At 34.1% G+C, this 12,334-nt stretch overlaps 1 pseudogene; it reads left to right on the top strand.

Moving 5' to 3' along the window:
• Nucleotides 1-358: 358 nt before the first annotated feature.
• LOC133201806 (uncharacterized) lies at nt 359-1,532 on the top strand (annotated as a pseudogene).
• Nucleotides 1,533-12,334: the final 10,802 nt, after the last annotated feature.

Genomic DNA, 12,334 nt, shown 5'->3' with positions numbered 1-12,334 from the left:
GCAAGAGTGCCCAAGATGTCGTCCGTTGTGACCTTTGAGAGACCGCTATAGTGCAGATGCACTGCGATTACTGTTATGTCAATCTATGCATTTCTTGTGTAGGAAAACATATTTTTGATGACTATGACGAACATAAGATGGTCCCATTCCAACAGAGAAATTCAACCTTGATTTATCCTAAGTGCAAAACACATCAAACAAAAAGATATAAATTTCATTGCAAAGAATGCAACACCTCTGCGTGTTCTTTGTGTATTAACTGAAATACAAACTGAAATAGCTAGACTGGATGGAGAATATGGAAATCTTGTACAACAGCAGTAACAAATCATGGAGAAAATGGCACAGAGAAATCGACACCATTGTCAACAAAATGAAAGCCGAAATTGGAGAGATGAAAGTAAAACATATGAGCATTTTAAAAAAGCATTTGAATGATATCAAACAGATTCAAAATCTTATTGGACAAACACTACATAACCTGAATAGAATTGAGGAATCAAATGAATTATCCATGACCATGGAATACAGTTCTAAAAACAAAGAATTGAGGAAACTTCCTTCCAAAGTTCAAGTTTCATTACCAACGTTCAGTCCAAAGACAATACATTTTACAGAACAGATTTACGAGTTTTTTGGATCTTTGACACCTTTATCCACAACAAAAGAAGAGAATGGCTACAAACTGAAGAAACCAGAGACACCAAATAGAGAACTGCTGGAAGAACCTAAACTCATCACTACTATAAATACTGGGTATGAAAAACTCCGCAGTATTACTTGTCTTAGTGAAAAAGAAATGCACAAGTGCTTACCGAGTCGGTGATTTGAAATGCTTTAACAATGAAGGTTCACTCATCAAAACAATCAGTACAAAAATAGAGGAATTGCCAAGTGATATAACACTGACAAGTGATGGGGATCTAGTGTATGTTGCATGGAACACAAAGACTGTGAATAAAGTGAAGAATGGGCAGATAGAGGAGGTTATCAGATTACAGAACTGGATACCTACAAACCTCTGTGTTTCCTCCTCAACTGATGATCTCCTGGTTACTATGTGCAGTGATGATAAAACACAATCTAAAGTTGTCCGTTACTCAGGTTCCTCAGAGAAACAAACCATCCAGTTTGATGTCAAGGGTAAACCTCTATATTCAGGAAATTGCAAAATTAAGTACATCACTGAGAATAGAAACCTGGATATCTGTGTGGCTGACTGTGTAGCTGGTGCTGTAGTGGTAGTCAATCAGTCTGCAAAACTCCGATTTAGAAACACTGGCCATCCTTCTACTACCAAGAACAAACCTTTTAAACCTCCCGGGATAACAACAGATAGTCTGAGTCAGATCCTTACAGCAGACCATAATAACCACTGTATCCACATACTAGACCAGGATGGACGATTCCTCTCTTTTATAAATAACTGTGATCTGAAAAATCCATATGGTTTATGTGTGGATAACAGTGACAATATGTTTGTTGCAGAGCATTATAGTGGAAATGTTAAGAAAATCCAATATCTGAAGTGAATGACACATAATTTTTTTAGATATGCTACACGAGGTCATTTTCAACAAATCTTTTTTTTTTTCAAACAAAATAATTCATTCAGTGAATTGCATTCAGAATCAGACTATATTATTTATTTGAATAATGCCTCAAAAAACCAAATATCCTGCTTTAATATTATCAAACTAAATAAAAATAAATAAATAGCAATTGTTTTTTATCAAATTAAGACGCGGACAGTTCAGAAGTTTTATTGGTTGAGGTGGGGGTTTATGCTAAAGAATAAACCGGTTTATGTCAGTAAATCACAAAATTTTACATTTATGGAAACCATTAGATTTTTATGAATACTGATATATAAATGATATCCAAAATTTATTAAAAAAAAAAAAAAAAAAAAAAAAAAATTAATTTATTCATTATCATTGTTTTCATTGTTGTCTTTATATATAGTATGGTTCATTTCAGTCATTTTTTCTCCTGGAACTTTGATGTCTGTTTAAATCCTCTTGGACCCTCAGAAAAAGCGTTTTTGTTTTATATGCGAGACTTTGCATGTATATGTAGTTTGCAACCAAAAAAATTGCTATTAATTAAGATGAAGATATATACATGTATATCCATTGTAAAATGCAAGCAAATTTGAATGAATTCTTCAGTTAATCAACTTTTATTCACTTTCAATAAATATTTTGACGATCTATCCACAATCGCAAATATTTCTTATCCCCAAGAAGTTTATCACTTAATGTATTTGTAAAACTAGAAGGTCCGTTTCCGCACGTGTATTGTCGTGAATGGCATCGCAAATTTATTTTGAATGCATACTGGAATATTGTCAAGTATGGCGAATGGTGGTTTTTGTACAAAAACCATGATTTACAGAATTTCTCTTATATTTAAGGTAGTAGCCATATCATATTTTGGAAAATTATTGGTAATGTCCTTTAGAACTGCAATAAGGTTTTGGGATTTTTATTTCATACTGGGGACCGATTAGGGATATCCTAAAAGTGACTTTTTTTTAATTTGATTTGAACATATTTTATTGTTTAGATATTACAACAAAAGGATCGGACACACGTTCTTAAAACTTAGAACGAAAAATAATGTTAAAAAATTAAACTACACTTGAACCAAAGGTCAATATGATTATCTTACATAGGTTATGCATGTACAAAATTGATTTGATGTAGTTGTACAAATGAATCTAAATATATAAATTCAAAAACGACCAGATCTCTTAATAAACAATTGCACATTTAAAAATAAACTTTCATTTTCAGAAATGCTAATCGAATCATCTCCCCATAACAGTACGTGAGTGTCTACAATACGTAAATTAATCATTCTAAAAATAGCATTAAACAAATCGTTTCTTGGGACAGTGTATTTCGCACAAGAAAAAAAGTAATGATATGCGTCTTCTATTTTTCCACAAGTGCATAATGGACTGTCAATGATGTTATACCTAAATAAATCTTTATTCAGAACACAATTGTGTCTTAATCTAGTATGAATTACATTCCAGTAACGAACACCAAAAGAAAAAAAGGCAGGAGTAGGTGTTTTTTGAGAGTTTATACAGTTTTTGAAGGAACCTATAGTAGTGGATTGTCTTGTTAGTGGTAAAGAGTTCCATTCCCTTATTGCAATTGGGATAAAAGATGATTTATAAATGTTTAATCTACACTTAGGGATGCAATAATTTTGTGATTGTCTTGTTGCGTAATTTGATTCGTGTGATCGAATGTTTGGAAATATTTCTTTCAGATACTCGGGTACCATATTATGAAAAATTTAATACATAGTTGTTCTTACTTTGGACATTCTTCTAATAGCAAGTGGTTCCCATCCAGTTTTAAAATAGAGAGAATCTCGCGATGCCAAAGAAGTTAATCCAGTGGCTATTCTTGCTGCTGCTAACTGTAATTTTTCTAGTTTTTCGGAATCTTGACAAGAACACCCACACCAAACTTCAGTTGCGTATTCTAACTGAAGTCTTATAAAAGTAGTATATAAAAGAGATAAAGTTTTAGCACTTACCCTGAACTGCATTTTTTTAAGTAGACCTATTTTTTTATATGCATTGGCAACGATAGAATCAATGTACGCTGACCATGTAAGGTCGTGTGAAAAGAGAATACCTAAGTGGTTGTGTGATGATACAAAATCTAAATAACAGTCCTGAAATTTAAGCCTTGGTAGATCGACATTTTTCTTAGTGCTAAAAAAGATAGCTTTGATTTTCGAAGGATTAAATTTCAATAGCCACTGTTTAGACCACTGTTCAAGTTGATTTAAATCATAATTCAATCCTACTTGAATATCATGTATATTTTCAGAACAGTTATGTAAAGAATTATCATCAGCATACAACCTGCTTAAACTCGACATATTTTCAGCAACATCATTGACATATGTCAAAAATAAAAGTGGTCCCAATACAGACCTCTGAGGGACTCCAGCATGTAAAGGTTTAAAATTAGACATAGTATTCCTATGCAATACCCATTGTGTCCTTAAATCTAAATAACTTTGAAACCATAGCAATATTTTGTCACTAACACCATAAGTTTGTAACTTAAATAGAAGACCTTTATGCCATACCCGATCAAATGCCTTAGACAAATCACAGAAAACCATACAACAGTGTTTTCCTTCATATATAGCTTTAGCTATGTAATCGTATGTCTCAATAAGCTGATAAACAGTTGAATGACCTGGTAAAAACCAGCCTGATATTTATAAAAAAAAGATTGTTTGAATGAAAATAATTATAAACATATTTAAAAATGACTCGCTCCATAATTTTACCTACGCAGCTTAATAATGGTACAGGTCTATACTTTGATAATAATGATGGGTCACCTTTTTTAAATACAGGAAGTACATTAGCTACTTTCCACTGTTTAGGAAATACACATTCTCTTAAAAATCTATTAAACAGAATACACGAGGGAAATGAGACGCTAAAAATAGTAGCTTTTAACATTTTATGACTAATATTGTCTGGTCCTATGGCCTTGTTCACAGAGAGAATAAAAATTATATCAATAATGTCTTGCTCAACTATTTCAATACTATTAAAAACACTATTACACAATAAAGAAAAAACTGGTAGTGCTTGTTCAACATCATGCAACGACGAAATCGAAGCAAAATAGTTGTTTAACGCCTCAACTTTGTCAATATCCCTATATGAAAATATGCACATCGCCATTTTCTGTAATATCCTGCAGCGGTGGTATTTCGGACCTGACCTTCGTAATTTTTTGAACTTTTGATACTTGCGTCGATAAGATTGGTCTCTATATTGTTATAATAGTTTGCCATCGCTACTTTTTTTAACAATACTAGTATTTATAATTTAATTTATAGAATAATTATTGTGGCTTGTTTTGCAAGCGTTCATCTTCAAATATCAATAGTTTTCTTTGATTCGGCTAATGAACATAGATTCACTTTCTATACCTATATTGATCCACTCCTTAAAAGGATAAATTCCGTCGTATTTGATGGTACCTATACATACTTTTTTAAAGATAAAATCAATATAAACAACAAATCTTGCTTAAACAAACAATTGGAAGAAACAAACTCGTTTTGCATTTTATTGTCATATTTCATTTAAACATCATTTAAACTACAATAGTAGAACGAAATTAATTCATTTATATTCAAAATTTTTCAGCAATCTTATTGCCGTGATTTTTTTCCAAGATGCCCTCTTCGGCAGCAGACTTATTTGTATAATTTTAGTCTGGTTTTATGCAACAGAAAGCTTTTTTGAAAAAGTGTTGAAACACATTTAATCATATTCGCTACTTTGAATCCATTTTACTAACACTTATACATAGCACTTCAAATGCTTTACGGAATTTCATTACATTTTTAATTCACTGAACAATAATGTTAATGACTAGCGTTAGAAGGCTACCGTGCATTGTTAAATTCTAATCAGGGTAGCAGGTTCATATCTGAAGTCCGGCACTGACCGTCTGGCCAGAGTGATGTTTCCTAAGTTTCTGCTTTCTGTAAAACACACCACACTGAACATCGTCTCCAAAGCTTCCCGTCTTCCACGAACTCTTTTGGACTGCGCATGCTTACAGGAAGCAATATGTGCCTTCAGTCCTCGACCATAGAGGTAAATTTTTCTGCATTTTGGATTTCCCGGACAAGGCCACATGATAGGCATGGTATTGTTCACTGTCTGAAAAAGGAGATATAATTGTGGAAGAATTTTATTTTGGTTTGTCTTTAAAACAGTATCAGTATTCCTAATATATATCAATATACAACATTCTTGTATTCAGAATATTTTTTTTTTTAAAATACTGGCGTGGACTTTCTAGAGTTCATGGGTTTGAATGCGCCATACATGTATTTGATAGAGCGTTTTCCAAAGTGTAACTTTGAGTACACTTCTACAGCATATGAATTTAATATATTACTGATATTTAATGTAACAGTTGAGTGAAAAATTTGATCTGAAACATTTTTAAGATTTAAAAAATCTATACATAGAGGTAACTTTAGAATAAAGGGTCCTTTAATAAAGCCATTTCACGATGACATCTTAATCTCTGCATTTCAACAAATATTGATTAAATTAAAGCAAATACATAGGATTTAAATGCACATGTTTGATTGTAAGTATTTAATTACTCGGTAGCACACATGCTTTGACAATGAAATTGTTGTCCACATAAAAATCGGTAAGACCTGTCAACAGAATTTTAATTCTTTATATTGGTGACCTCGCAAAACAAAGTTAAAAATTCCAACAATTTGAATGTAGAAATTATTAATATCTTCATATTTAATAAAAACATATGTTCCTGATAGGTGGCACTTCCATTTCATAATGATGTAATAGATGCAGTTTATTGAAAGTCATCTACATGTAACAAGATGCAAGGAATTTGTCACAATTTAAAAACTCAAACTGAAAAGGTTAATCATGAAAATCTATTTTTTCCAAAAAGTAAAATGCATGAAATACAAAGTTGATGAGTGCAATAGCAAATAATATCGTATTTTGTCATTGAAACCTGGAATTTAAGTTGAAGAAAAAATAGTCGCCTATCAAACATTTAACTCCGTGTACTTCAGCTTCATTTGTCATTATAAAAGTATATCTTTGATCGATAAAAAAATATAAAAAGAAAAAACAAAAACCTTGGTATTTCTCCACTTGTTAATCACTACCTATATTTGAATTATTAGGTTTATTTTCTTAACACTTCTACACACTTTTTGCGTTTTACTTTCTTTTTAATATTTTACCTACCAATATACTTATGAAAGCATCACTTCAAAATCCAGCCTCTTTAGCTATCCATTCCCCAGAATTAAGCTACAGGAGTATTTACGGTTCGTGTCTAAGCGTATGCAACAGATCCCGATTGTGGTCATTAACAACGCATCTAGATACCTAAACCACCTACCTTAATATAGAAGGTTTAATTAAGATACACCGTCCCTCATTTATAATTAAAGCATGGGAACATTTGTTGCGATTTACCCGTCGATAAACATCAGGCGTTAAAACGTTGACAAGGATCTTGCACTCTGGCAATAGGGTGCCTTATCCAGGAGAAAAAAGAAACAAATCGTCGGGTTAATCTTTGTGTTGAATGGTCCAAAGGTTTTTAATACGCTTGCCTCGATATCTACTCTGGTTAGTAAAAAGGAATATTTAATCAGACTTCATTGTAGAACAATGCTAATCCGTCAATGGTCTTTATTTGTAGTGTATTATTTGTAGATGGCTGATAATTGAGGGCAATGGATTTCATTTATGTCAAGGTAGAAAGTGTGTTAAACCTAACTAAGATTAATTGATTCAAATATTTGAAGTAGAAAAAAGTAGGAAATATCTTAAGGCCTTTGGAATAAATACAACAATAGGAAAACTTTGTCATACTTTCACTTAATGGAAAGAATTGCATATTTTAGCTAGAATTTTCTTTGCATTTAACTAGTGTACATGTACGAGTGCATAAATGTATCGATTTATCTGCCTTTTTTAAATCTACAGACAAAGTAATATAATTTTAATTTCATTAGGACCTAAAAATTAATATATTTAAAAGCCAATTGAATTTTTTAGCTTTAAAAATGTATGAAAAGAAAAATGTGTATCCATCCAGATACAAATTTGTTGTCCATTGACTTCCAGGTCCTAGAATATTTATTTAACCTTTCTGTTGTCCTCTTGGAACCACCAATAGTTCAATACTGGGAAAGACATGCGATGATTTACTCTCCTGGCTTCCGGAGGACATCAGAGTACATGGATGACTTTACTTGTTGTGGTACGTGCAGAGTTCTTCGCTAGTGTATTGAAAACTCTTGGTTCTTTATCAGTCATTTGAACTTAAGTTACAAATAAGTTTCTTCCTCTGTCCGTCGAGGTGTCTGTTTTGTGTTGTTTTTTTTTCCTCCAGAATTAAAGGACCAATTTCTACCAACCTTTGCAATAAGCACCCTTTTTAAAGGAAAAATACCTTTTCCAAATGAAGGGCCATTAGCTGTAGCTCTAAATAATTAGTCGTTCGTGGGGATCATTTTAAAAGGACATGATTCTGCATGGAGAATCACTGGCTCAAAAAGAAATGTACAAAACATTTCTGAATAGTGAAGATTCATATTGTTAGGATTATTGCAAAATAAAATAGCAGGCTTACAATGGGTCGGATACGTAAAGCATCCCGAGATTTATTTGAGTCGGTGGGAGTATAATGGCGGAGCAATTTAACTTCAAAGATTGACTTAGATGTTTACATACAAAAATCTTTATACAATGATGTACAATGAAATGTAGATATCAAGTTTATTCAAAAACTTATTCAGTAGTAGGACATCGTCAAGGATCAAGAACCATTTTTTAACAAAAGTTATGACATGTCAACCGTTGCAATATTCGATCTTTTCCATTTGCATTGTATAAGTTTCCTTTTGTATTGTAAAATTTTCCATTTGTATTCTATAATTTTTCATTTGTATTGAAATTTTTTTTATTTGTATTCTATAATTCTCCATCTGTATTTTATATTTTTATATTTGAATTGTATAATTTTTCTATTTGTATTGTATAATTTTTATTTGTATTGTTTAATTTTTATTTGTATTCTATAATTTTCCATTCGTATTGTATAATTTCTCATTTGTATTGTAAATGTCGGTATTGATAAATGTTTGTGCTGTATGTTATCACTAAACATCGATGAATAAAACCATTCCATGTGATATTTTTTTCATAAAATAGTGATATTTATGCTTTAAATAAGGGAAATCCTGAACGATCCGCTCCCCTAGATCCCGAATTCTCATTGGTTGTCCCAAAATAAAATCGATCAAGGTCAGTAAACATGGCGGATAAATTCAAGTTGTGATGTTGACATACATGAAAAATAACCGATATATTGATTGTTCTGTATATTTTTGGATCAATTCATGTCTTGCATAACTACATTTTATGAGTTCAGGTAAGATATGTTAATAAAATACCCACTTACTGATAATTTGAGCCGAAATCTGTGCGGCAGTGAATCACTCCAGCACTTGAACCATTACGGAGATCCAAAGTAGTTGTAGCCCTCTCCCCCCCCCCCCCCCCAAAAAAAAAAAAAATCGGAGAAGGCTACATTATTGCAGTTATATTTCTTTGTACCTGTGATGTTCAGGTTTGACTAACTATCCAGGGGTCGACCATGGAAAGGTCAACCTCCAAGAGGTTTACTTTGTTCATATGCAAGGACATAGAGAGGTCAACCTCCAGTGGTTTACTTTGTTCGTATGCAAGGACATAGAGAGGTCAACTTCCCAGAGGATTACTTTGTTCACATGCAAGGACAAAGAAAGGTTGACCTCCCAGTTGTTTTAATTTGTTTACATGCAAGAACAAAGAGAGGTCAACCTCCCAGAGGTTTACTTTGTTCATATGCAAGAACATAGAGAGGTCAACCTCCAGTGGTTTACTTTGTTCGTATGCAAGGACATAGAGATATCAATCTCCCACAGTCTACTTTGTTCATATGCAAGAACATAGAGAGGTCACCTCCCAGTGGTTTACATTGTTCACATGCAATGACATAGAGGGGTCAGCCTCCCAGCGGTTTACATTGTTCACATGCAAGGACATAGATATGTCAACCTCCAAGTGGATTACATTGTTTACATGCAAGGACATAGAGATGTCAACCTCCCAGTGGTTTACTTTTTCATATGCAAGGACATAGAGAGGTCAGCCTCCCAGAGGTTTTTATTGTTCACATGCAAGGACATAGAGATGTCAACCTCCCAGAGGTCTACTTTGTTCACATGCAAGGACATAGAGAGGTCGACCTCCCAGTGGTTTACTTTGTTTATATGCAAGGACATACAGAGGTCGACCTCCCAGTGGTTTACTTTGATCACATGCAAGGACAAAGAGATGTCAACCTCCCAGAGGTCTACTATGTTCACATGCAAGGACATAGAAAGGTCAACCTCTGAGTGGTTCATATTGTTCACACGCAATGACATAGAGAGGTCAGCCTCCCAGAGGTTTTCATTGTTCACATGCAAGGACATAGATATGTCAACCTCCCAGAGGTTTAATTTGTTCACAAGCAAGGACAAAGAGATGTCAACCTCCCAGAGGTCTACTTTGTTCACATACAAAGACATAGAGAGGTCAACCTCCAAGTGGTTTACATTGTTTACATGCAAGGACATAGAGAGGTCAGTCTCCCAGAGGCTTTCATTGTTCACATGCAAGGACATAGAGAGGTCGACCTTCCAGAGGTTTACTCTGTTCACATGCAAGGACATAGAGAGGTCAACCTCTCAGAGATTTACTTTTTCACATGCAAGGACATAGAGAGGTCAACCTCCCTGTGGTTTACTTTATTCACATGCAAGGACATAGAGATGTCAACCTCCCAGTGGTTTACTTTGTTCATATGCAAGGACATAAAGAGGTCAACTTCCCAGAGGCCTTTGTTCACATGCAAGGACATAGAGAGGTCAACCTCCCAGTGGTTTACATTGTTCACATGCAATGACATAGAGAGGTCAGCCTCCCAGAGGTTTACATTGTTTACATGCAAGGACATAGATATGTCAAACTCCCAGAGGTATACATTGTTCACATGCAAGGACAGAGAGATGTCAATTTCCCAGAGGTCTACTTTGTTCACATGCAAGGACATAGAGAGGTCAACCTCCAAGTGGTTTACATTGTTCACATGCAATGACATAGAGAGGTCAGCCTCCCAGAGGTTTACTTTGATCACATGCAAGGACATAGAGAGGTCAGCCTCCCAGAGGTTTACTTTGTTCACATGCAAGGACATAGAGAGGTCGACCTCACAGCAGTTTATTGTGTTCACATGCAATGACATAGAGATGTCAATCTCCCAGTGGTTTAATTTGTTCACATGCAAGGACATAGATATGTCAAGCTCTCATTGATTTAATTTGTTCACATGCAAGGACATAGAGAAGTCAATCTCCCAGAGGTTTACATTGTTCACATGCAAGGACATAGATATGTCAACCTCCCAGATGTTTATTTTGTTCACATGCAAGGACATAGAGAGTTCAACCATCTAGAGGTTTACTTTGTTCACATGCATGGACATGGTATAAGTCACTGGACAGTAGTGGTACAGGTTACAGTGGATGAATGCCTGTCCTGAATAAAGGAAAAAAAAACAAGTATTCTCTGTTGTTGGAGGCTGACCACCATTGTAAGTTATTGTTTGTCATTATGCACAATACCCACCTGAATAAGGCATAAACTAAATTATGTTTGTCTGATAAAATTGGTGACCCTTATGATCATTTTCATAAGAGAAGGACCATATCTGTTTACTTTGCATAGTTTATTTAGATCTCTAATTCCTCCCCCCCCCCCCCACCCCCCATCCTGGAATCAATCAAATACATTTCACTTTACAAAGGTAAATGACGAGAAACTTGGACTCAGGTCAGCCTAATGGCTCATGTGTCATTTGTTGCTAGATTACCGACATGTATATATTGTGGATATTTATAAGCCTTTTTTTAGAGTAGTACATATTACAATTGAATAAAGACCATGACTTGCAAGAGAATATTTGAGAAGTACGATTCAAGCGAGATAATTCAAATTCGGACACGAAAAAGTAACTGTATGGTTCACTATAGTCGTTCCAGTCATGCTATTAATTTAATATCACTCTACTAATTACATGTATCTATTCTCTTTGATGCCTGGCTCACTGCTTACCAAAAAAGGAAGAATTTGATACAACTCTGTCACATGACGCCAATCATGGACTGGCAGGTCGTTATCATGCTGTACAGAATTCAGAGTTTCAGAGGAGGACTACGGATCACCTAAGATGCTACTTGGTACAATTTCCATCCAAAAAACTCCATTTTTTTTTCAATAGATACGGTCCTCTTCTTTGCATTCAATACACTAGCCTAATTTTAATTGTTGTATATTAGAATCCCTCTCTCGTGGCTGTTTATTATGTCTCATTATATTTTCTGGATTTTTTCCGTGAAATAATTCGTAACATAGTCCGTGACTGGGTACAGCACGATAAATCAAATCTGTCAAAAGCACTATCTGTAGGTAGAATTCATCACAAACAGAGATATATTTTACTCGTTTCTATTTGTTCAACACCTTATTCGTCTCAAATAATGCACCACTTCGTTGAAATAGAACTGCATTTGTCTCTCAATATTTAATTTCGCAAACGCTATGTAACCTTCAACCTGCATAACGATATACTTTCAAAACTCCATGATTTATAGAAACAATCAAAACACCCTG

Source organism: Saccostrea echinata, unplaced genomic scaffold, assembly GCF_033153115.1.
Source record: "Saccostrea echinata isolate AGI-Se365-2 ecotype Australia unplaced genomic scaffold, CSIRO_AGI_Sech_v1 ptg000045l, whole genome shotgun sequence".
Lineage (NCBI taxonomy): Eukaryota > Metazoa > Mollusca > Bivalvia > Ostreida > Ostreidae > Saccostrea > Saccostrea echinata.
Note: the sequence above shows the minus strand (reverse complement) of the source record. Positions and strands in the feature narration are given on the sequence as shown.